The sequence below is a fragment of the Salvelinus fontinalis genome, chromosome 2 (genome assembly GCF_029448725.1).
Source record: "Salvelinus fontinalis isolate EN_2023a chromosome 2, ASM2944872v1, whole genome shotgun sequence".
Classification (NCBI taxonomy): Eukaryota; Metazoa; Chordata; class Actinopteri; order Salmoniformes; family Salmonidae; genus Salvelinus; species Salvelinus fontinalis.
In genome coordinates, this window is record NC_074666.1 from 41601659 (window position 1) to 41628627 (window position 26969).

The window sequence follows — 26969 nt, forward strand, 5'->3', positions numbered from 1 at the left end:
AATTTATTTGAATTGACTGATTTCCTTATATGAACTGTAACTCTCAAAAAATTGTTGCATGTTGCGTTTATATTTTTGTTCAGTATAGTTTGAATGGCATTTGTACAAGCATTGACAGTGTTATAACAAACTGTGCACCATGTCCAATGGCCCAAAGATACGCAAACCAATGCTGCTTTGTATTGATGTCATTCTTCAGTGATGGCCAATTTGATGGTGACAGAACAGGGCTTCAATGTAATTTCCCACTTCGGTATCCTAGCTAGATGTGGTTGGGTATGGAAATAGCATGCTACTCTACTATCTATTTTAAAGTACTACTGCTGAAAGTAGGGGGGAAAAAATAGCTCTCTAAAAAAGGGTTGAATAATATCAGGCAGATATGGCTCTGATTTAAGGTAATGTGGAGTGCAAATGCTCACTTTGTCTGCATACTATATACAGTACCAGTCAAAAGTTTGGACACACCTACAGTGGTTCCTCCTTTAAAAGTTGCGAGCTTACACCGCGGGACTTAAGAGGTACCCAGCGTCACGGCTTCATTGCTCCAGACCACCGCAAGGGGGAGTTAGAGCACTCATTATGTATTTGGGTCCCAAGGTTTTTATATGACCAATCATATCATAACCAATCAGTGGTTCCAATGACAAATTTGACACGAGCCACCCTTCCCTGGTGACTTTCTTCAGCAAAGATGTCTGAAAAAACATTACGGAGGAAGCAAATGTAAGTAGTTATAATGTCATAACGAGTCAAGCTAAAAATGTACAATTGAGAGGAATATGTTATTTAATGTAGAGACAAACGATTGTGCATATTTTTAGGTCATAAAGTTAATTTACGAAAATCGCTATTTAGCAAGTTAGCTGACCAGCTAACATTAGCCAGCTAGCTAACTAGTGTTATGACACGAGTAAGAATTTGTAATTCGTGTTGTTTAATGGTTTAGGGATTCCTGAGAAAAGCAGGAAACCAGGCTGCAGTCTTGTGAAACAGTGGATGTAAAGAATCTAGCTAGCTAAAGCATTTCCTGCAAATTTCTCATAGCCTGGTTCCTCTCTAGGTTTCTTCCTAGGTTTTGGCCTTTCTAGGGAGTTTTTACTAGCCACCATGCTTCTACACCTGCATCTACACCTGCATTGCTTGCTGTTTGGGGGTTGAGGTTGGGTTTCTGTACAGCGATTTGAGATTACAGCTGATGTAAGAAGGGCTATTTAAATACATTTGATTTTGATTAGATTTTGCTCATATTTGCCATGCATTGCAGCTGAAGTAACATAGCTAGCTAACTATTTATTTGTTTATTGTGTAGTGGAGCATAAAAATAACTGTATGCCTATGGATGTTTAGCTAGCTACAATATGTAGCCGATCTGTGTATGGACCCTAAAACTTTTAGTATGAATATTAGTTCAGAACCTGTCTTTCATTCAAGGGTTTTCTATATTTTTACTATTTTCTACATTGTAGAATAATAGTGAAGACATAAAAACTATGAAATAACACATATGGAATCATGTAGTAACCAAAAAAGTGTTAAACAAATAAAAATATATTTTAGATTCTTCAAAGTGGCCACCCTTTACCTTGATGACAGCTTTACACACTCTTGGCATTCTCTCAACCAGCTTCACCTGGAATTCTTTTCCAACAGTCTTGAAGGAGTTCCCACATATGCTGAGCACTTAATGGCTGCTTTTCCTTCACTCTGCGGTCCAACTCATCCCAAACCATCTCAGTTGGGTTGAGGTCGGGTGATTGTGGAGACCAGGTCATCTAATGCAGCACTCCATCACTCTCCCTCATTGTCAAATAGCCCTTACACAGCCTGGAGATATGTTGGGTCATTGTCCTGTTGAAAACAAATGATAGTCCCACTAAGCGCAGGACAGATTTCCACTGGTCTAATGTCCATTGCCTGTGTTTCTTGGCCTGAGCAAGTCTCTTCTTATTATTGGTGTCCTTTAGTAGTGGTTTAGTAGCAGCATTCAACCATGAAGGCCTGAACAGTTGATGTTGAGATGTGTCTGTTACTTGAACTCTGTGAAGCATTTATTTGGGCTGCAATTTCTGAGGCTGGTAACTCTAATGAACTTATCAGTAGAGGTATCTCTGGGTCTTCCTGTCCTGTGGCGGTCCTTGTGAGTGCCAGTTTCATCATAGTGCTTGATGCTGTTAGCGACTGCACTTGAAGAAACGTTCAACGTTCTTGAAATTTTCCGGATTGACTGGCCTTCATGATGAACTGTCGTTTCTCTTTGCTTATTTGAGCTGTTCTTGCCATAATATGGACTTGGTCTTTTGCCAAATAGAGCTATCTTCTGTATACCACCCCTACCTTGGCACGACACAACTAATTGGTTCAAACACATTAAGAAGGAAATAACTTTAAACAAGGCACACCTGTTAATTGAAGTACATTCCAGGTGACTACCTCATGAAGCTGATTGAGAAAATGCCAAGAGTGTGCAAAGCTGTCATTTAAAAATATATATATTTCACCTTTATTTTACCAGGTAGGCCAGTTGAGAACAAGTTGAGAACACCTGCGACCTGGCCAAGATAAAGCAAAGCAGTGCGACAAAAAACAACAACACAGGGATAAACAAAAGTACAGTCAGGAGGCAAGGCAATAAATAGGCCATAGTAGCGAAGTAATTACAAATTAGCAAATTAACACTGGAGTGATAGATGTGCAGATGATGATGTGCAAGTAGAAATACTGGTGTGCAAAAGAGCAAAAAAAGTTAATAAAAACAATATGGGGATGAGGTAGGTAGTTGGATGGGCTATTTACAGATGGGCTGTGCACAGCTGCAGCGATCGGTAAGCTGCTCAGATAGCTGATGCTTAAAGTTGGTGAGGGAGATATAAGTCATCAAATTCAGCGATTTTTGCAATTCGTTCCCGTCATTGGCAGCAGAGAACTGGAAGGAAAGGTGGCCAAAAGAGGTGTTGGCTTTGGGGATGACCAGTGAGATATACCTGCTGGAGCGCGTGCTACGTGTGGGTGTTGTTATGGTGACCAGTGAGCTGAGATAAAGCAGAGCTTTACCTAGCGAAGACTTATAGATGATCTGGAGTCAGTGGGTCTGGCGACGAATATGTAGCGAGGGCCAGCCGACGAGAGCATACAGGTCGCAGTGGTGGGTAGTATATGGGGCCTTGGTGACAAAACGGATGGCACTGTGATAGACTGCATTCAGTTTGCTGAGTAGAGTGTTGGAGGATATTTTGTAAATGACATCGCCGAAGTCGAGGATTGGTAGGATAGTCAGTTTTACGAGGGTATGTTTGGCAGCGTGAGTGAAGGAGGCGTTGTTGCGAAATAGGAAGCCAATTCTAGATTTAATTTTGGATTGGAGATGCTTAATATGAGTCTGGAAGGAGAGTTTACAGTCTAGCCAGACCAAATAGGCAAAGGGTGGCTACTTTGAAGAATCTCAAATATAAAATATATTTTGATTTGTTTAATACTTTTTTGGTTACTACATGATTCCATATGCATTATTTCATAGTTTTGATGCCTTCACTATTATTCTACAATGTAGAAAATATATAAAAAAAAAAAAATGGAATGAGTAGGTCTGTCCAAATATGTCCATATGTATATATATCATTGTTTTTTTTACCAGGTAAGTTGACTAAGAACACTCTCATTTACAGCAACAAACTGGAGAATAATTACAGGGGAGAGGAGGGGGGAGGAATTAGCCAATTGGGGACAGTGCCCTGTGCACTGTCCCCAATCTCTGCCCTGGGGCACTGGGATATTTTATTTTAGACCAGAGGAAAGAGTGCCTCCTACTGGCCCTCCAACACCACTTCCAGCAGTATCTGGTCTCCCATCCAGGGACGGACAAGGACCAACGCTGCTTAGTGTCAGAGGCAAGACAGCAGGGTTGCAGGGTGGTATGCAAAGTGGTATGCTGCTGGCCCAAAATGTATGGGAGGCAAACATCTATAGCTCACCAGCATTAGCCTAGGTTAGCGGCCCACAATCTGTGATATTAAAAACAAATGAACCGAGGTGAGCATATTTTCTCCCCACATGCAGAAATGACAATTGGCATGGAAACACAAACACTATGGCAGGCTTGAAATCATTCCAATAAATGGTTCTCCGGGTAGGGATCATGGCTCATATCAAAATAGAATATTGATATTTTTTATCAGGAAGAACTGAATGCAGGCTGTGAGTTCAAACCTTCAAGGTGGGGTTTGATTACGGTCTTGTTTTTGTTAACACAGGCACAAAGAAAGCCAAATAAATCCCCCTTGGAGTCTGGACTGGCGAATAGTACCAAAAGGACCCAAATGAGGCCACGAAATATGTAAAGATCTATTAAAACATGTGTTGAGGAACAGCATGAATTAGATACTAAACGAGAGCTGGGTGACCGACCCATACTGGGCTGGTGGGACAGACATTCCAACTGATTGTCTGTCTGCACCAGATAGCCAAGGAGGGCTTTTAAATCTGTGTGGGGAATGAGATGACACAATGTACTGCCCACGTCTCTGTCTACTCTTCTCAGGTTCATACGCTATTTAAGAGGCCCACCAGGAGCCATAAATTAAGAGAGGCCTTCTACCATAAAGCACCCTCTTTAAAAGGGGGAGCGTGTGGTCGATGCAGCTGGGCTGGGGATTATTCCCTTGTAACGAACAGGCTGTGAATACGACCATATATAGAGCAGTCATACATAATGGATGCATAGCCCATCAGCTTGACTAAACCATATTAAACATCTCCAGTCAGCTTCACAACAATAAGATAATAATGCAGAGAAATATGTAAAGCCACTTTTTATGAATTACTTTAAAGCCAGGGAGCCTAGCCCACTCCCAACTTCGGTCATCATTTCTCCCAAATAAAGAGATGCTTTTTGAATCTTATCTAACCAATCAGGCAATTGCTGGGACGGCCACTGATTCAGTTACAGTGGCAGCTGAGTTTCTGGCAACTGGTAGCATAAGGGGTATCTCCCCTCACTTTGTAACGTATGGGAGCTCAATGCAAGAACACAAAGACCCCGGCTACCCACAGCTGTCTAGACAAAAGCGGCACAAAATGGAGGGAAAAGCCAAAGAAGTAGAACTGGACACCAGGCTTCCGTCACAAAAAGACAGGCCATATAGGCTTTAAATGGCAGGAGGGAGGTAATGAAGGACAAACTTAGAGCCACTTTGTTCAGCGAAGCAATATGCTACAACTATAACCTGTCCCAAGTTAAGTTCAGCATTAATTATGCATCCAAATCAGCTTTCTTTAGAGTTTCTAGCTCTCCATAGGGGTATAGTTCAGTAATGTAACCTTATTCCCCAACACGTTTCGAAAGGTTCCTGTATGCGGGGGGTAAGGGTGAGGGCGTTTGTAAGGGGCAACTGGCCAGTGTTAACACAACACTCCAGGCAGCTCAAATGTGGACATGAAAGAAAATAGAATAGCTTTGACTTGGCGATGACACTTACACGGATGACACAGTAACAAAAACTCAGCGGCGAATGGCACCGAAGAACAAAAGGTTCTTTGTGAGGGAACAACTGTAACACGAGTGGCGGGTTCAGCCAAGGAACTATTTTTATGAATTAGCTTGAGCATAGAGCAATAACATGTCCTGATCGTTCTCATGAAAAAATGTTTTTATTGTAAGTGCTCAACGCAACCGTATCGGACATTTTTAAAACCGGGTCACTTTACCCTCTGGGAGAGTGTCTTCTGATTTAAGCATTACATGCAGGTCAAATGCAATTTACTAGTGCTGGAAATTGCCAGGAACTTCATAATACGATATTATCACGATACTTAGGTGCAGATACAATATGTATTGCGATTCTCACGATTCTAGAAGTATTGTGATTAAATATTGTGTATTTTATTGCCATTTGATGTTCCAAACATTGCACACTATACAGTGCATTTGGAAATTATTCAGACCCCTTGACTTTTTCCACATTTTGTTACATTAATGTTATTCTAAAATTGATTAAATTAAATAATTTCCTCATCAATCTACACACTACCCCATAATGACAAAGCGAAAACAGTTTCTTAGAAATGCTAGCAAAATTATTAAAAATAAAAAACATATACACTACCACTTAGAAATGTCCTTGTTTTTGAAAGAAAAGCACATTTTTTTTCCATTAAAATAACATCAAATTGATCAGAAATACAGTGTAGACATTGTTAATGTTGTAAATGACTAATGTTGCTGGAAAGGGCAGATTTTTTATGGAATATCTACATAGGCGTACAGAGGCCAATTATCAGCAACCATCACTGCTGTATTCCAATGGCACATTGTGTTAGCTAAGTTTACCATTTTAAAATGCTAATTGATCATTAGAAAACCCTTTGGCAATTATGTTAGCACAGCTGAAACTGTTGATCAGATTAAAGAAGCAATAAAACGGGCCTTCTTAAGACTAGTTGTGTATCTGGAGCATCAGCATTTGTGGCTCGATTACAGGCTCAAAATGGCCAGAAACAAAGAACTTTCTTCTGAAACCCGTCAGTCTACTCTTGCTCTGAGAAATGAAGGCTATTCCATGCGAGAAATTGCCAAGAAATTTAAGATCTCGTACAACACTGTGTTCTACTCCCTTCACAAAACAGCGCAAACTGTCCCTAACCAGAATAGAAAGAGAAATGGGAGGCCCCGGTGCACAACTGAGCAAGAGGACAAGTACGTTAGAGTGTCTAGTTTGAGAAACAGACGCCTCACAAGTCCTCAACTGGCAGCTTCATTAAATAGTACCCGCAAAACACCAGTCTCAACATCAATAGTGAAGCGGCGAATCCGGGTTGCTGGCCTTCTAGGCAGAGTTGCAAAGAATAAGCCATATCTCAGACTGGCCAATAAAAAGAAAAGATTAAGATGGGCAAAAGAACACAGACACTAGACAGAGGAACTATTATTTTTTATTATTATTTTTGCTTTTGTTTTTTTACAATGGATAAAAGTAGAGACTCAGAGCTAGAAAATGGTATATAATAAACTGTTGTTGAGGAACAATGGGAAAGTAATTCTGCTTTGGAAGTTGATAAACTTGTAACCCCATTTGAGAAAATGGCCATTGAATGTTTTGGTACACCTACTGGAGAGTTCTTCTTTGACAACACATTCAGCATGTTCACACCCTGTGAAGCCTTAGCACCACCCATTTCTTTAAGGATTCACATGTCAGGCCATGTGCTAAACAGTATAGTAAACAACTAAATATTTCAAGACTAAAAGTAGTAGCCTACAATAAGGAAAAACTCCAGGTAAAAATACACTTCATCTAGTCCTTGGCCTATATCCTAATCTGACTTAGGTGCAGGTCTTGTTGTTCTTCCCATTACCGTCTCGTAAACACACACTATATCAAACAAAATCAAAGTTTATTTGTCACATACAGAAGGTGTAAACGGTACAGTGAAATGGTTACATGCATATTTGTAAAGTAACAATATCAAAAACAAAGTGTCCAGATAAAAATATTTTATAAATATTAGATGATGCTTACCCCAGACAAATGTCTAAATTGATGGGTCCTGTGAAAGAAATGCTATAAATGCCAGTCACATCTTGTTAAGAGTACAGAAGGTGTACACAATACAGTGAAATGGTTACTTGCAAAGTAGCAATATCAAAAACCTAAAGTATCAATAAAAATAAACAAAAGTGTCAAAGTGCCAGTAAGAGAAAGAACAAAATATACAGTATGTACACGAACAATATCAATAACGATATCAGTGATACTTTTGATAGACAATGAAGTTATATGCATACAATAAGGGGTAAAGTGGCTGAGCAGCGTGATAAAAAACAATTGTAGCAGCAACGTATGTTATGTGTGTTAGGGGGAGAGTGAGGGGGAGAGTGATGTGCTGCTACTAGAGAGAGTCCGGATGAATGGGAACTCGGCCCCCAGTGATGAAATGGTCCATCCGCACCACGCATGAACAAGGGCATGTATATTCGTAGAGCCTGTTTCTGTCCTGCCCTTTAATTTGGTTAAGAAGATTTGAAGTCCATGGCCTCCTTGTCGCAAAATTCCCTAATCTTCTCAAAAATATATCTTTGTCTAGTTGTGTCCAGGTGGTGCTTGTACAGGCAGACCATTTATGGGAGAAAGGACATCGGCATTGCGCAGCAGCTGAAACCTGGTCCCGACTGTCGCTGCTCCTTTGGCGACAACAACACCAGGCTCCAGAGCATCAAAGCTGTAAAACAGGAAAATAGACCAAAAAATGTAAGACATTACAACCTTGCATAACATCAATTGACCTCCCAAGTTTAGATAAGAAGAATAACCTCATACAATGCAATAAAAATGATATTAATTTGAAGTGCTAGTACTGCTTAATCTGTGGCAGCCGCCTGAAGTAAGGAGTCAGGTGTTGTTGCCAGCCATAGCCTTACACCAGCACTGTACCAACCTCCAGTCCAACCAACAGTGGGATGTTGTCCCGTCACAGTGCTGTCCTTCACCACACCAGCAATCTCTCCACAGATTCCTGAAGGAAGAAAGCCCGACTACATGTACCTCTGAACAAATAAACAAATAATGTGAGATCAATAAAAGTTGTGCCAATCATGTTGGAGGTAAATTCAATAATGAAAAGATGTGTTATTTATGTTTACATACCAAGTGTTATCATCGATTCCTTGTAGAGACACCACACTGCTGCTTTTGTCACATGGGATAGCAGCAGCTTTCCACCAAAGTGTTTGTGTCCTGGGTGACGTCCTGGTAATATTATTGCATTATCCTCTGCGAAGTTGTTGAAGTTCACAACTCGCTGCAAGTCCTCATGCTTCAGGTGTAACCTGCGCTTGCTTGGGCCGGATCTCTTTTTGATGAGAGGCATTAGACCATTCTCCTTGTATGACTGGTGGAGGAGAGTCTGTCGTGTTCTACGGATGCTGAAAGACAAATTCCAGATACAAATATCTTAGCATTATTATACTATAGATAGCCGTAATCATCGCCATACACACCTGACTAACTTGATTAGTCATGTAATCATCTGCCGAAGTGGAGTCTTGTTTAGACATGTAGCTAGCTAAACAATGAACCATAACCCCAACCCATAGAGTACAAGCAATACAAACCGATTGTCATAGCTAGTTAAAGCTAACCAACTAGGTTCAAAGTTAGTTAGCTAACATTAGGCTATAACTAGCAATGCAAATGGCTTCATGAGATAATATTAATACACAGATCATAAACGTAATGTTAGCTAGTGAGCCAGCCAACTAATGTTAGCTAGCTAGCTTTAACTTGCAATGAAAACGACTACCTGACTAAATTAGAAATGTATAATATCTGAAAATGTAGCTGTATTCTTACCCGTATACATGGATGAACGCTTCACGGCAGACTGCAACCCATTTCATTAAATTAGACGTCCTGTGTTGTTTCCGTTTCGTTTGTACAGCTTACTTGGCCCGTTGTGTCAAGTGACTCTGGTTCACACTGATCGTGTGCAATGCCATAAGAATCATCAGATCTTTTTCCCTCTGTCATGGATTCCATTTTTGCTCTTAGTTTGAATATGTAATCCGGAGAAACACCTCGATGATATCTTTAAAAAAAGCTGCAGTAGAAAGGAGTATCTACACATACCGAGCAGGTTATGTTATAGACAGAATGTGCTACATGGCAGATCAATCCGAACTCATCTCTCGGCTTGTCCAGCACATTCATTATCTCAGCCAATCATGTCTAGCGGGAAGGTTCCTAACTTTTTCTGTGGCTAAAAAAATCTAGGCTTGTGATTATTCTTTTTTATTCGTATTTACAGATGGCATGCAAGTTTGTTATTAAGGCACATGAAAGTACACGTGTTCCAGAAGGCATTCTGCCCCAAAAATGCATTTTGATAAAAAAAGAAAACATTCTAATGCCTCTTCTGTAAAGTAGTGGCTTGCGACATACACCTAGTTTCCTGAAACAAGTTCCATATTGTCCCCAAAAACTATTGAGATATGTAAACTGTATAGCTTTTTCCCCCCATTACTACAATTTAACCCGGGCTCGTATCCACATGTATTGTCCTGTAAAGAGGGCGTGGCCTTCTAGATATGTACAGTGCCTACTAGGCCTAAGCTCTGGCAGGATCAATGGGAAAGCTGAAAGACTTTTAATTCAATAATGCTCATGTTAAATCAATCTAATTGGATTGACCATTTCCCTTCATCGATCAAGCTGCAGAGTATGTCACTTAGCAAAGAGGATGTGTGTCTCTACTAGTGTCAAACCAATTTGTCTCTCACTACTAAGACGTGCTTAAGGGATGGATATACACAAGTATTTGAAAGGACGCATATTTCCATAAAAATACCGGGAAAAGCACACTTCTCCACAGTTTTCACTTTCTTTCTAACTGATTCTGTAATTACTACCTTTTGCCAGAGCGGAAGGAAAGAGATAAAGACATCAATTAAGGCCTGTAGCTAAGTATTGTCATTTCATTTCATTTTCTTAGCTCCTCAGAACAAAAAGAGACTGTCCGTGCGGGAGCTCGATTAAACTCTTTAAGAATTTATCAGATACACTATCGAGCCTGAACTCCTGGGCAACTTCAAGGTTTTAAATGTTTATCAGATACACTATCGAGCCTGAACTCCTGGGCAACTTCAAGGATTTAAATGTTTATCGTATACACTATCGAGCCTGAACTCCTGGGCAACTTCAAGGTTTTAAATGTTTATCGGATACACTATCAATCCTGAACTCCTGGGCAACTTGAAGGTTTTAAATGTTTATCAGATACACTATCAATCCTGAACTCCTGGGCAACTTCAAGGTTCTAAATGTTTATCAGATACACTATCAATCCTGAACTCCTGGGCAACTTCAAGGTTCTAAATGTTTATCAGATACACTATCAATCCTGAACTCCTGGGCAACTTGAAGGTTTTAAATGTTTATCAGATACACTATCGAGCCTAAACTCCTGGGCAACTTCAAGGTTTTAAATGTTTATCGGATACACTATCAATCCTGAACTCCTGGGCAACTTGAAGGTTTTAAATGTTTATCAGATACACTATCAATCCTGAACTCCTGGGCAACTTCAAGGTTCTAAATGTTTATCAGATACACTATCGAGCCTGAACTCCTGGGCAACTTCAAGGTTTTAAATGTTTATCAGATACACTATCGAGCCTGAACTCCTGGGCAACTTCAAGGTTTTAAATGTTTATCGGATACACTATCGAGCCTGAACTCCTGGGCAACTTCAAGGTTTTAAATGTTTATCGGATACACTATCGAGCCTGAACTCCTGGGCAACTTCAAGGTTTTAAATGTTAATCAGATACACTATCGAGCCTGAACTCCTGGGCAACTTCAATGTTTTAAATGTTTATCGGATACACTATCAATCCTGAACTCCTGGGCAACTTCAAGGTTGGAGGAGCTAAGGTTTCTTTTGCTTTGTTCACCGAGCCAAGAGGGGGGAAAAGGCATCTGAATGTCTTTAGTAGAGCACATGAGGGAAATCTATTCACTGCCAAGTCAGACCACAGCTGGAAAAAAACACCATGCAGATGACCACTGGAGGGGAACTGTGCTGAGACTTAAAATAGGAGTATTTGTGGAACCGAATCTAGGAATATGATCCATGTGTACTCAGTAGCAATATGTGATTCATGACTAAAGGAATTTGCTATTGTTCTTGGGGGTGCCTTCAACTCTGAAAATTCAGTTTGCTTCAGAGGGTAGTTCTCTTCTAAAGCTGCTGAGTGTGCAGGGGGCAGTAATAATACTGCCGACAAGGCCCTGATCGTACTTGTTGAGTTATAGCACAATCCTTCACAGTATGATCTCAGGGGTTGGTTGTTAAATCCTCCGGGTTTGACCCACCCCGAGCACTAGAGAAGTGATGAGGAGCTAAAAGGCTGCCACCTTCACCTCTCTAAGCCTCCGGGTCTCTGTTTAGAGTCAGTTAAAGTAAACTCTTAGTACACCGTGTAGCCAGCTCATTTACACCGTGTAGCCAGCTCATTTAATACGCACCGATTGAGATCCAGAAGTCTAATGAAGAATTTTTGGGTGGCTTTACCAACCTGTTATTCTTCTCTCTTTTTACACCCTAGCTCAGCACACTGGGTTCAATTCCCTGTCTCAATGTGTTCAGGGCAACGCGTGACTCATGCTAATGAAAACACATCCAGCAATCGATGAGCAGCCTTCGGCTTAATGTTTATGCATACAATTATTTAATCTTAACCCAATCTCACTGTCTGAGGGGTCTTCTCTTCTCCCTACCCCCCTGCCAATTAGACAGACTCGTATGTCAACTACCGATGGGAAAATAAATAAATAAATTGGCAGCAAAAAAAGAGAGAAAGAAAACATTTGCTACTTACAAATGAATGGTACTGAAACAGTCAACAGGGCTTTTCTGTGTGTGAGGATGTTCCCCTTGAATAAGCAGATTTAGGGGAGTGCTAATAGGTCTTTGTAGATTGCCTTTCAAGGATCAAAGAGATGAATTGGGCCCATTAAAATGGGACAGAGCAGTGTAGAAACATAAATTAAGGGAAGACTTATTTGCTGCATTCTAAGGAGGCCTCTCAGTGAATGTCTTCTCACCTTTCACACAAATAGCAGTGCCACGATCGCAAAGATGGTTTCATGATCATTCATTAGATGGGATCAATGAACATAATCATGTAAAGCCTAGTTGGATGTTTGACCTAGAAATGTTTCAGCGACAGACCATGAATCTCAAGTACATGTCTAGGACAGTGTTTCCCAACCCTGGTCCTCGATAGTACACATTTCTGTTGTAGTCCTGGACAAACACACCTCATTCAACTCATTGAGGGCTTGATGATTAGTTGACAAGTTGAATCAGGTGTGCTTGTCCAGGGCTACAATGAAAACTTGTACTTTTAGGGGTACTCGCGGATCAGGGTCGGGAAACAATGGTCTAGGACATGCTCATTTCTCAGTATGTGAAGATTATCATACCCTGCCATGGAAATAGAATATGACCCAGTTGACAGCATGTGACACTATTTTCACCCTGACCAGTAGATTACTGGCGAGATCCTCCAATGAGAGCTGAGTCTATAAAGCTGTTCAGTATGCACACATACTAGATTCGAAAAGCTGACCGTTTTGGTGAATACCTCTCCTTACCTCCTCATGAACTGTTGTTGTGTTTTAGCCATGATACTGTAGTGATGCGGGGGGAAAAATCACTACAGTTACATTTCGGGATATTATTTTTACGATACATTGTATTGTTTTGACAATATCGCAAAATAATGTTTTCTGTAGTTGGCTGTACCTGCACCAAAACAAACCAAATTGTTATCATCACTTTTATTTTCATGACTGATTAATACTCATTTTCTAATGGCTCTCTCTTGTCCCTCTGCAGCAGACATATGGTGAGAAATATGTTAGGACCATGCAATCGCAATAAAATCACAGTATTGAATCGCAATACATATAGAATTGTGATAATCGCAATACGGGTGGCGCAGTGGTCTAGGGCACTGCATCGCAGTGCTAGCTGCGCCACCAGAGTCTCTGGGTTCGCGCCCAGGCTGGGCTGGGTTCGCGCCCAGGCTCTGTCGCAGCCGGCCGCAACCGGGAGGTCCGTGGGGCGACGCACAATTGGCATAGTGTCGTCCGGGTTAGGGAGGGTTTGGCCGGTAGGGATATCCTTGTCTCAATACGTAAAATGTAATAAAATGTATGCACTCTACTGTAAGTCGCTCTGGATAAGAGCGTCTGCTAAATGACTAAAATGTAAAAATGTATCGGCACCTAAGTATCGTGTTAATATCATTTCGTGAGGTCCCTGGCAATTCCCTGTCCGAAGATACTGCCATGACAACCAACACCTACCAAGTGTAGATATGCTCTTCTTGCTTTGCACGCATTTGACATGCTCATCCCTCTTCTCTGGTTTACTCCATCTATCATGTAAGTGTTCAAGGTTAGAAACAAAGGTTACATCCGATATATGCTAATGACCTCTCCCAAGATCTCAGAAGCCTCAATTCCATGCAATCTGTGTTTGGCTCAGGTTACCTTGACTATCAGCAGACCACAACTGCCAGTAATCTAGTCACTGAAAGCATTGTCTGGTTCTGTGGCTCCAGATAGTAAGTCGCGACATCTACAGAACTACAGGGTTTAGATTTAACCTGACTGCACATTGTCTGAGCTGTGAGCACAACCACGAGTGGATAGTTGACTGTCGCTCCAAACCTCAACTGCAAACACTTGGCAATTTAGATTTCTTCTCCTGTTAGCTAAGAGAGAATTCGATTTACATAGAAACAATTTCTTCACAGGTGAAAGATGCAGCCGTTCCAAAATATGTCTTGAGAGATCACTTTATCTCTTCACAGACAGTTCAAGCCGTTCAAACAACGTTTTTAGATTTCGGCACAACGATTTCAATTTTGATACTTTATTTCTGCCTTTTGGACACTTGGCACAACGTTATGCCACCTGCTCTCATAGCTGCTCCAAATCCGGTGCAGTCCTTACAATTCATTTGATTAACTTAATCTATGGGCCATTATGTGTAATGGGCTGAAATGTCTTACAGTTGGCCTAGTTATGACAGCAAATCAATACATCTATTCCCCTGAATTAAAGTAATCCGGCGAGACTACTTTTTTAATGGGTATTGCATTTCTTGGCATAATAATGTAATGTCCCAATGGTCGAGCTCATTAGCATTAAAACAGTTAAAGCCACAGTAACTGTCAATCACCTTAATACTCAAACAGATGGACTAATATGTATTTCAAATACAACTGAAATATAACACAATTGTGTTGTTTTCATTTGCTGTACTTTACTGTCTAACACCAAAGGCAGTCTGAGACATCTTCAATATGTTTATTGAAGTGGTGGTATTGAAAACATATCCTCTTCACAAAATAACCCTCCACAATCGGGGTTTTGATTCAGTAGAGCCGATAACATATTTATTTATTTTTTGGACAGATGAATAGCAGCTGCAATTCAATAAATGGTCCTAATAAAATGTGTTTGTTGACGCTCCTCATAGTACAACTGTGCTGTAAAGGACTCGTCAATGGTGATTGTCTGGCACACAACAATGTCTAGACAGGAGGAAAAAACTTAGGAGAGGGTAAAACCAGGGGTGCACATCAAAGCTGCCTGATTACTGTCTGCAGTGAAAGCTGGCATGGGCTCACCCCCATTTTCAAAAGGACAACTGCAAGGGTAATTCCACAAACAATGACACTTAGGCACCTGGGGAATCTTCTCAAAAGCATCCTGGCTCCCTCGATTACCCAGCTCTCACATGGTCTACAGCCCAGTCATGGTGTTAAGAGTGTGGGGGGGTGGGAGGAGAATGAGAGAGTAGTGCCTTAATGAATCAAAGCAGTAGCAATAAACACATAAGCATTCCAGCATGGGATACTTTCTGCGACACTCGAGCAGGGATCTGATTAGATGCAGGGGGGTTGGATGGGATAGATGGGGCCTGTCTACTACCACTACTCTCTCTCTCTCTCTGAGGCACAGACACACAATGGCAGCTGACAGGCTACCTGAACACATTGATCTCCACTGTTCTGCCTGGCGCCTGGCTGAGCCATATGGCTTCGGCAATCACCTTAGCCCCTGCCAGCCTCTGCAATACTTACACTTCTTCAAGAGGAAGATTGGCTTGCTTACCTCAGTGCCGTAAGTCTGCTCTGTTTTCGTTCCTTTGCTGTCTTTTTTTCATGGTAACTCAAGCAGCAAATGTGGAGAAAGCATTGACGTAAGACCTTCAGGCTGTTACCAGGCTGTTCAAAAGAGGAGGCTTTCGATCCAATACTGTGCTTGTGGATCAACACTCAGTTAATTCCACAGGAGCCCATATATTTGTTGAGAGCTCAAATGTTCTACCACTTCACAGTGTACACAACACCAAATGGCTCAGATGAATTGTACAGTAAGAGTGAGAGAGAACAAGAAAGCAAAAAAGATGAAATGCTTATTGAGGATCCCATACACAGTTCACTGTGAGAAGGGGGGGAGGGAGGCACTGGAAAGCAGTTGGAGCTTCCTTGGCGTTCAGTCCTCTTTTGTGTCCTGCAAACTGTTTTCTCTCTATGTGATGTAGAAGTATATTGACTGAGCTGCTTACCCCTGGCAGTCCGAGACACAGACATGCATGTTAGTGTTAGAAGACAAGGCGTCCCTGTGACCAAGTACTTAATGTAAACCATCTCTATGTTAGTCAGCCCTCTCTGCAGCTGCTTTCCATTAGACTGATATTAGCCTCAATACAATTAAACCTGCCTGGCTGAACCACACTCAGAGCAGAGGAACCCCTCTGAGCGGTTGGATCTGCAATGTCTTGACAGCTAAAGAAGCTCAACTCTCTCTCTCTCTCTCTCTCTCTCTCTCTCTCTCTCTCTCTCTCACTCTCTCTTTGTTTCACTCTGTCAACAGACATCAGAATAGATAGTCATCCTGACCTGTGCTCTACTACAATTTCCACCATCCATGTTTACAGTGGAGGACAATTCATTAGAGGTGAATTGGCCCATAGACCTCCTCATTTTCAATGAGCCAATAGCCCTTTAATTTTTTTTGTTATTGTTATTTAACCTTTATTTAACTAGTTAAGAACAAATTCTTATTTTCAAGAATCTGGCACAGCCAGAAGAGGACTGGCCACCCCTCATAGCCTGCTTCCTCTCTAGGTTTCTTCCTAGGTTCCAGCTTTTCTAGGGATTTTTTCCTAGCCATCGTGCTTCTACACCTGCATTGCTTGCCGTTTGGGGTTTTAGGCTGGGTTTCTATTCAGCACTTTGTGACATCAGCTGATGTAAGGGCTTTATAAATAAATTTGATTGATTGATTGTCGGCCTACTCTGGCCAAACCCCAACGACGCTGGGCCAATTGCGCGCCGCCCTATCGGACTCCCAATCACGGCCAGTTGTGATACAGCCTGGACTCTAACCAGGTACTATAATGATGCCTGCTTGCACTGAGATGCAGTGCCTTAGACCACTGGGCCACTCTGAACATGTTTTCTTTATCAGTTTTTACTGAAAGGCTGAATTCCTACAAGCACACTGAAGCCTTACAGTAGAGCCCAGACATACTAGTTTGTGAATTCATAAAGACCAATAAATGTATAATAGCATCTACAGATGAAGCATCTTTTCTAGAAAAGGTTTATACGGACTCATTTGCATAAAGGGTCCCACCCATTTAGTAACCAGGAATCCTTGATTTATGGTGGCCATTTAGAATGATGTCATATTAAATTGACCCCATAAAGTTCCCCCTACTATGTTATAGGGCGAAGAGGCAACACTGTAGTGATGGGAAGTTCCGTTTTTTTTTACTGACTCTGATCTTTTCAACTCGTTCAGTCAAAATAACACATTTTCATTTGATTCAGAAATGCCCAGAGCCCTCAAAACTTGAAAGAGTCATGATTCTCGCCATAGGGGGCTTATTGATGGAGAGATGTGACTAAGAGACTTATAAAAGTGTACTTCAAACAATGTACATTTGTGACTGCTAGGCATACAAAAAATAAGATTATTTATTGCTACCTTTGAAACAATGTCTACACTCTTAGAAAACAAGGTGCTATCGTAACCGCACTAGATTGTGAATGACTCTTTGTGGAATGACTTCACTGACGAGGAGATAAGCACATATCGTTCTCGAACTGCAGCAGCCCCCTGATTTCTTCTCGAGTTCGAATGTTGAGCAGAAGCAGGCTGTGTATCCTAGGTTCTGTGTCCATCGCAGCCTAAAGCTGTGTCCATCGCAGCCTAATGCTGCGTCCATCGATAACATTCAATACCCAATTGGTAACACTTAATTTTAAGGTACACATACTGTATTAGCCACTAATTTGTAGTTTATAAGTATGTACAGTTGAAGTTGGAAGTTTACATACACTTAGGTTGGAGTCATTAAAACTCGTTTTTCAAACACTCCACAAATTTCTTGTTGCATGACACAAGTAATTTTTCCAACAATTGTTTACAGACAGATTATTTCACTTATAATTCACTGTATCACAATTCCAGTGTCAGATGTTTACATACACTAAGTTGACTGTGTCTTTAAACAGCTTGGAAAATTCCAGAAAATTATGTCATGGCTTTAGAAGCTTCTGAGAGGCTAATGGACATAATTTGAGTCAATTGGAGGTGTACCTGGGGATGTATTTCAAGGCCTACCTTCAATCTCAGTGCCTCTTTGCTCTGAGAAATCAATCAAGACGTCAGAAGAAAAATGTAGACTTCCACAAGTCTGGTTCATCCTTGGGAGAAATTTCCAAACGCCTGAAGGTGCCACGTTCATCAGTACAAACAATAGTACGCAAGTATAAACACCATGGGACCATGCAGCCGTCACACCGCTCAGAAAGGAGACGCGTTCTGTCTCCTAGAGATGAACGTACTTTTGTGCGAAAAGTGCGAATCAATCCCAGAACAACAGCAAAGGACCTTGTGAAGATGCTGGAGGAAACAGGTACAAAAGTATCTATATCCACAGTAAAACGAGTCCTATATCGACATAACCTGATAGGCCGCTCAGCAAGGGAGAAGCCACTGCTCCAAAACCGCCATAAAAAAGCCAGACTATGGTTTGCAACTGCACATAGGGACAAAGATCATACATTTTGGAGAAATGTCCTCTGGTCTGATGAAACAAAAATAGAACTGTTTGACCATAATGACCATCGCTATTTTTGGAGGAAAATGGGGGAGGCTTGCAAGCCGAAGTTGTGGCAAAATGGCTTAAGGACAACAAAGTCAAGGTATTGGAGTGGCAATCACAAAGCCCTGATCTCAATCCTATAGAAAATTTGTGGGCAGAACTAAAAATGTGTGTGCGAGCAAGGAGGCCTATAAACCTAACTCAGTTACACCAGCTCTGTCAGGAGGAATGGGCAAAAATTCACCCAACTTATTGTGGGAAGCTTGTGGAAGGACACACAAAACGTTTGACCCAAGTTAAACAATTTAAAGGCAATGCTACCAAATACTAATTGAGTGTACAGTATGTAAACGTCTGACCCACTGGGAATGTGATGAAAGAAATAAAAGCTGAAATAAATCATTCTCTCTACTATTATTCTGACATTTCACATTCTTAAAATAAAGTGGTGATCCTAACTGACCTAAGACAGGGCATTTTTACTAGGATTAAATGTCAGGAATTGTGAAAAACTGAGTTTAAATGTATTTGGCTAAGGTGTATGTAAACGTCCAACTTCAACTGTATATAAGTAGCTTATAAGGCCTATATTTTGTCTTATTAGTCATATATTATGTCTTAAGTGATTTGTTATTCAAACATTATATGTAGTTCTGGCCAATCCTTAATAACCTAAAACATTTTTTGTTGGAAATGTAAAACTTGTAGTGTATTTGAGGTTCAAAAATGCTTCTAAAGTTTGTAATTTCCACTTTGAAATTTCAGACTCGATTTTCCCTTACAAAAAAAAACGTATCAACCCTTACAAATATGTCCATTAATTATAATCCACATAACTCACATTTTCTGTTGCTGAAGGATAATTATACTGCTGTAGCAAACTGGATCAAATTAAGATCCTACATCTGTACATCTAAAAAACAGCAAAATGCTTGAATTCTCTGTCTGAAAGCTGCAGTTGGTTCGATCCTTTTTAGCTATAGGATAGCAGTATCCCTGAGTGCCTTTGACAACCCAAACATGTATGGTTCACCACAGCTGTAATCTATTTAGAGGGACGGACACTGTTACATTTGGTTTGTTTGGACATAAACAGCCCTGTATCTCGCACAGTCAGCCCCGGTAAGAACCGGTTTAAAACGGTTCCCTTTATGGCCAGAGAGAAAAGGGCCTCAGTGAGCCTCAGTGATTGTGGTCTGTTATGATATACAGCATTGCAGGTAAGATATTAGCTAAGTTAATAGTATATAAGTACATAAAAGGTCCAGAAGATTTAAAAAATGCCAGCTCAAGCTGAGATATTAATGCTTCATCTGTAAAGCAATTAACTCCCAACTAATTAATGGGGTACACCGTTAGGAAACATTGTTTTATGTATGCGGGAAGTTGCTGTGTTCACGCCTTGAATGCAACGATTCCATGTTTCTAGGTCATATCTTCATACGGAGGGTGCATTCCATCCATGATGTTCTTAAGATGCTTAGGCCATGGTAATCTCAGGCTTTCATGAAATAAAAAAGTAAACAAACAGCCATCACAACACAGAGCTTAAGCATGTTTTTTTCAAATGGCATACTCTTCCCTCTGTGTTTAATGACATGCTTTTAAAATAGCCGTGAAGATGAAAGCCTTCACAAAACCAGTCAAATCCCTAATTCACATTCATCTGACCTCTTTTTAAAAACGAACTCTCCTCCCCTCTTTGCTCTTTTTAAAACTCTGCCTCGCTCTAAAGGTTGTAATTGTGGCTGCTCCAGGGTAATTTCGAGGGCAGCGGCCCTCTGTTGCCCCTTTTTTTGGAGTGTGAATAGTGTGGTTGGCTTTGAACCAGGCCTGGTTCGTAGTCATCAAAAACCCTGGGCCTTTTGGAAATACCACAAGGTCTTTGGATGTTTGACATCCATTTTGGGGCCTTTCCTGGCTGCCAGTGCAGGATGTGCCAACTCAAGGAGTATCTTCGAAATTGTTGAAATGTCTCTAGGGTTGGGGAGTCATTACCAAACAGAGCTGCAAAGGGGGTCGACCTGATTTCCAGCCAGCTCAACACACGGGCAACAGATGATAGGGAATGCCATGTGCCACAACCAGCCTGCCGACACCGATCCCTCCCAGCCAGCCAATCAGGGTTTACAGAAATAGACTGGCGGGCCGTGAGTAGAGCACAGCGGAGCGTTTTTCCTGGGAATGTGGAGCGGGAAAAACATCCTCATTGCTACGCCAGCTCTCCCAGACCTTCTGACACTGGCAGACGAGACTTAGCTTGCAGCGCTGACACACCGACAGAGAGGGCAAATTGTTTTGTGGCTCTCTGAGACCTTCTACTATTAGCGGTTATTTGGCTCTTCTTAGCACTTCAGGTTTTCACACTTAAGGCACAATCGAGTCAAAAAAATATTCAAAGAAGAGAGAGAGAGGGAGGGAGGGAGAGAGAGGTGAACTTCCGGGGGTATGTTGTGGAGGCAGAGGAGCCGGGATTCAGACAAGAGCTGTAAATAAATTAACAACCGAGAGGAGAGACTGGCCTTGAACACACAATCCTTCTATTGCTAGGAAGTCAGTGTTTTCATCATATGACTCCACTTCAGATGCACCAAACATCATGACTATATTCCTTTCCTAAAGATACCTCAGCTGTCAAAGCTGTTAAATAATGCATTTGGCATTTGAAAAGTGCCATGCTGTTCAACACCTTTTAAGTGCATTTTCCTCCATATTTTTTTGATAGCTCTGTGCGCCTCGGATACTCTGTCTCGACAATTATATCATGTCCAGAATCTCCTCCAATCTCGTTACAGTTCTGCCATTTTACATGTCTTTAAAGTAGTGTCCCAGCAGGAAACTGAAAAGGCAAACAGACATCTCAGTGATGATGCCTACTGCACCAGGAGCCTCCCATCCTCGCTCTACCCTAATTAAAAAAGGATATTTAATGAGCATTTAAAGAGAGCCCATGTTAAGAATAGCAATAAGCATGCCTGCCAGGTCATATATGCCTCAGCCAATGATACCTTGATTGGTTTTCTCAAAAGTGTCTTCTAATAGTTTCCTTATGAAGCCAGCCATATTGAGTTAACTAAGCAAGGGGGATTCAAACTGGCTCCTAGTATTATTTGAGTTAGTTCTCAAAGACGGTATTATAAAAATATATAAAATATATATACTGTATATTGTTCAATATCTTTTCTGCATGCTTTCTATCTTGTTTTGGTCATTTATGTTGACACTGAAACTGTTTTTCCATTCCAAAAATGACCAATTAGATGGCCCGCCTAAGAATTTTCTATACAGGAAAAAACTTGTAATTAGCTCCAATGATGGTAATTTCCTCCATATTAAAGGGATAGTTTGAGATTTTGGCAATGAAGCCCTTTATCTAATTCTACCGATTCAGATGAACAGCTAGCATGCTAACTGTTCCTGTAGACTTCCAGTCAGTAGGATCCGCAGAGTACTGTCCGTGAAGGTACTGCAGGGGGTCCGCCCCCCAAAAAAGAAAAAGTAAAAAATACATTAGCTGTTCCTGTTCATCCGACTCTGGGGAAGTAAATAAAGGGCGTCATTGCCAAAATCTCTAACTATCCCTTTAACTATCCCTTGGAAAGAAATGTTTGAAAACCCCTTAAATAAGTGACTGTCACTCGTGAATGTGTACAGTAAATTCAATATTATTAACGTATTGGTTTTAGATACTGTTTTCCCTAAGTTTTGTAACCTAGGTTACCATCTGTGTAATATATATTTTTTATTGGAAAGCTACATTGACAGCATATCCTTGGAAAAATCTCAGTAATCTCAATCTCAGTATATCACTGCTAGACGAGGATAGAGATGATACAGTACAGATCATTCAAACTAAAAGGGCAATACTTAACCCTCCTCTCTTACACCACATGAATGTGTTATCAATGGAGCCATCCAGAGCTGAAGATGCACTGTCTAGAGCTGGAGATGTGTTTGTATGGGTTTGTACAGGTACAGTACGTGGCTATATGTACACTACATAGCCAAAAGTATGTGGACACCTGCTTGTCGAATATCTAATTCTTAAATGATGGGCATTAATATAGAGTTGGTCCCTACTTTGCTGCTATAACAGCATCCACTCTTCTGGGAAGGATTTCCACTAGGTGTTTGAACGTTGCAGTGGAGCCTTGCTTCCATTCAGCCACAACAGCATTCGTGAGTTCGGGCACTGATGTTGGGCGATTAGGCCTGGCTCACAGTCGGCGTTCAAATTCATCCCAAATGTTTCGATGGGGTTGAGGTCAGGGCTTTGTGCAGGTCAGTCAAGTTCTTTCACACTGATCTCGACAAACCATTTCTGTATGGACCTGACTTTGTGCACAAGGGCATTGTCATACTGAAACATTAAATGGCCTTCCCCAAACTGTTGCAACAAAGTTGGAAGCACAGAATCGTCGAGAATGTCATTGTATGCTGTAGCGTTAAGATTTACCTTCACTGGAACTAAGGGACCTAGCCCGAACCATGAAAAACAGCCCCAGATTATTATTCCTCCTCCACTATACTTTACAGTAGGCATTAGGCATTCGGGCAGGTAGTGTTCTCCTGGCATCCACCAAACTTAGATTTGTCTGTCAGACTGCCAGGTGAAGCGTGATTTATCACTTCAGAGAACATGTTTCCACTGCTTCAGAGTCCAATGGCGGCGAGCTTTACTTCACTCCAGCCGACGCTTGGCATTGGTGATCTTAGGCTTGAGTGAGGCTGCTCAGCCATGGAAACCCATTTCATGATGCTTGCAACAAACAGTTATTGTGCTTCAGCACTCGGCAGTCTTAGTCTGTGAGCTTGTGTGGCCTACCACTTTGCGGCTTAGCCGTTGTTGCTCCTAGACGTTTCCACTTCACAATAACAATCACAGGGGCAGCACTAGCAGAGCAGAAATTTGCCGAACTGACTTGTTGGAAAGGTGGCATGCTATGACGGTGCCACGTTGAAAGTCATTGATCTCTTCAGTACGGCCATTCTACTGACAATGTTTGTCTATGGAGATTGCATGGCTGTGTGCTCAATTTTATACACCTGTCAGCAACGTGTACAAATTTGTTTACATCCCTGTTAGTGAGCACTTCTCCTTAGCCAAGAAAATCAATCCACCTAACAGGTGTGGCCTATCAAGAAGCTGATAAAACAACATGATCATTACACAGGTGAACCTTGTGCTGGAGACAATAGAAAAATGTGGCCACTCTAAAATGTGCAGTTTGTCACACAACACAATGCCACATATGTCTCAAGTTTTGAGGGAGCGTGCAATTGGCACACCGACTGCAGGAATGTCCACCAGAGCTGTTGCAGATAATTGAACGTTCATTTCTCTACCATAAGCTGCCTACAATGTCATTTTAGGGAAGAGGTGCTGAGGAGTTTTCTGTCTGTAATAAAGCCCTTTGTGGGGAAAACTCATTCTGATTGGCTGGGCCTGGCTCCCCAGTGGGTTGGCTTTGCTGCCAAGTGGGTGGGCCTATGCCCTCCAAGGCTCACCCATGGCTGTGCCCCTGTGCAGTCATGTGAAATCGATATATTAGGGCCTAATTTCAATTGATTAATTTCCTTCTATGAACTGTAACTCAGTAAAATCTTTAAAATTGTTGCATGTTGCATTTATATTTTTGTTCCGTATAATACATCAGACAGAAATGCTATTGCCGGGTCTCCACTCCCCTCTTTTTATTTTATTTCCCCTTTATTTAACTAGGTAGGCTAGTTGAGGACAAGTTCTCATTTACAACTGCGACCTGGCCAAGATAAAGCAAAGCAGTGCGACACAAACAACAACACAGAGTTACACATGGAATAAACAAACATACAGTCAATAACACAATAGAAAAAAGTCTATATACAGTGTGTGCAAATGAGGTAAGATAAGGGAGGTGAGGCAATTTAGCAATTTAGCAATTAAACACTGGAGTGATAGATGTGCAGAAGATGAATGTGCAAGTACAGATACTGGGGTGCAAAGGAGCAACAAACAACAAGCAAAAAAATAACAGTATGGGGATAAGGTAGTTGGATGGGCTATGTACAGATGCAGTGATCTGTGAGCTGCTCTGACAGCTGATGCTTAAAGTTAGTGAGGGAGATATGAGTCTCCAGCTTCAGTGATTCTAGCAATTCGTTCCAGTCATTGGCAGCAGAGAATTGGAAGGAAAGGCGGCCAAAGGAGGAATTGGCTTTGGTGGTGACCAGTGAAGTATACCTGCTGGAGCGTGTGCTACGGGTTGGTGATGCTATGGTGACCAGTGAGCTGAGATAAGGCCAGGCTTTACCTAGCAAAGACTTATAGATGACCTGGAGGCAGTGGGTTTGGCGACAAATTTGAAGCGAGGATCAGCCAATGAGAGCGTACAGGTCGCAGTGGTGGGTCTTATATGGGGCTTTGGTGACAAAACAGATGGCACTGTGATAGACTGCATCCAATTTGCTGAGTAGAGTGTTCGAGGCTATTTTGTAAATGACATTGCCGAAGTCAAGGATCGGCAGGATAGTCCATTTTACGAGGGTATGTTTGGCAGCATGAGTGAAGGATGCTTTGTTGCGAAATAGGATGCAGATTCTAGATTTAATTTTGGATTGGAGATGCTTAATGTGAGTCTGGAAGGAGAGTTTACAGTCTGACCAGACACCTAGGTATTTGTAGTTACCCACATATTCTAAGTCAGAACCGTCCAGAGTAGTGATGCTGAACGGGCGGGCAGGTGCGTGCAGCGATCGGTTGAAGATCATGCATTTAGTTTTACTTGCATTTAAGAGCAGTTGGAGGCCACGGAAGGAGAGTTGTATGGCATTGAAGCTCGTCTGGAGGTTAGTTTACACAGTGTTCTAAGAAGGGCCAGAAGTGTACAGAATGGTGTCGTCTGCGTAGAGGTGGATCAGAGAATCACCAGCAACAAGAGCGACATCATTGATGCATACAAAGAAAAGAGTCAGCCCGAGAATTGAACCCTGTGGCACCCCCATAGACTGCCAGAGGTCTGGACAACAGGCCATCCGATTTGACACACTGAACTCTGTCTGAGAAGTAGTTGGTGAACCAGGCGAGGCAGTCATTTGAGAAACCAAGGCTGTTGAGTCTGCCAATAAGAATGTGGTGATTGACAGAGTCGAAAGCCTTGGTCAGGTCGGTGAATACAGCTGCACAGTATTATCTCTTATCGATGGTGGTTATGATATTGCTTAGGACCTTGAGCGTGGCTGAGGTGCACCCATGACCAGCTCGGAAACCAGATTGCATAGTGGAGAAGGTAACGCGGGATTCTAAATGGTCGGTGATCTGTTTGTTATCTTGGCTTTCGAAAACCTTAGAAAGGCAGGGTAGGATAGATATAGGTGTGTAGCAGTTTGATATAGGTCTGTAGCAGGATAGATATAGATCTGTAGCAACTCTGCTCCTGTTTATTAACTGGTCTGGTATTGCCATCATCCAATACCACGTCACTGAGCAACAACAGCAGGTTTTTAACCTACAATGACTTTATGTGGGGTAACAAGTGTTCCTTTACTACTGCACCACCGCAGTTGAAAATCATCAAAGATACAAATCAATTGCTAAGCATATAAACGAGGTGAAACTAGGAGTAACTAGTGGGTTATTATGACCAAGTGTGAATTATGACCAATTAAAAACACACAAGGCAGATTTTATTTTACCTACATTTACAGATGTTGGAGGTTCCCACAAGTAGAGTTAAAAATGAGGGGGGAAAAGCCACCCTGCATGAGCCCTTGGGGAAAACAATGATACATTCTGGGGGTGAAACTTGAGTGTTATGGACAAAGCTAGGCTGTGCATCACCTAGCCTACAGGCGGTGGCTACTGTATTCTCCCCTATGGCTCAGACGTAAGACCCCATCCCTGATAGGAGGCCGGAGGCCCCTCTAGAGAAATGTGCCATGGTGGAGTGGAGTGAGCAGACGGGAGCATTTAGAAAGAACAGGCAGTGCATGGACGACTTCCTGAGAGTCTCGCTGAGCTGCTTAATCGTAACCAGATTTGGAGCATTAAGATGAAAACAAAACTCCAAAAGCTCGTACAGTATATGGGTCTTAAGATGCGAGCCTAATTGCATATGTGTGTGTGACTGTGTGTGTATGTGCGTGTGTAAGGGGATTTGGATGAATGTGTCAGAATATGTGCGTTCTTTCTGGGCGTCATTATGTTTTGACCCCTTAACCACCTGGCTTGGGGGTCGCTGGATCATTCACATTACATAATATGAAGGATCCATCTCATGAAGGAGTTCTCTGCGTAATTG

At 41.7% G+C, this 26969-nt stretch overlaps 1 protein-coding gene and 1 long non-coding RNA gene across 15 annotated transcripts in view; both read right to left on the bottom strand.

Moving 5' to 3' along the window:
- LOC129819111 (uncharacterized) lies at positions 1-24672 on the bottom strand. The gene is made up of 3 exons (XR_008754018.1): positions 8640-24672; positions 8431-8539; positions 1-8214 (listed from the first exon to the last, which is right to left on the bottom strand). It is a non-coding gene; the product is annotated as an uncharacterized LOC129819111 (long non-coding RNA).
- The window catches only part of LOC129819051 (neural cell adhesion molecule 1-like), a 295364-nt gene that overhangs the window by 224067 nt on the left and 44328 nt on the right, over positions 1-26969 (bottom strand). The window lies entirely within an intron of this gene.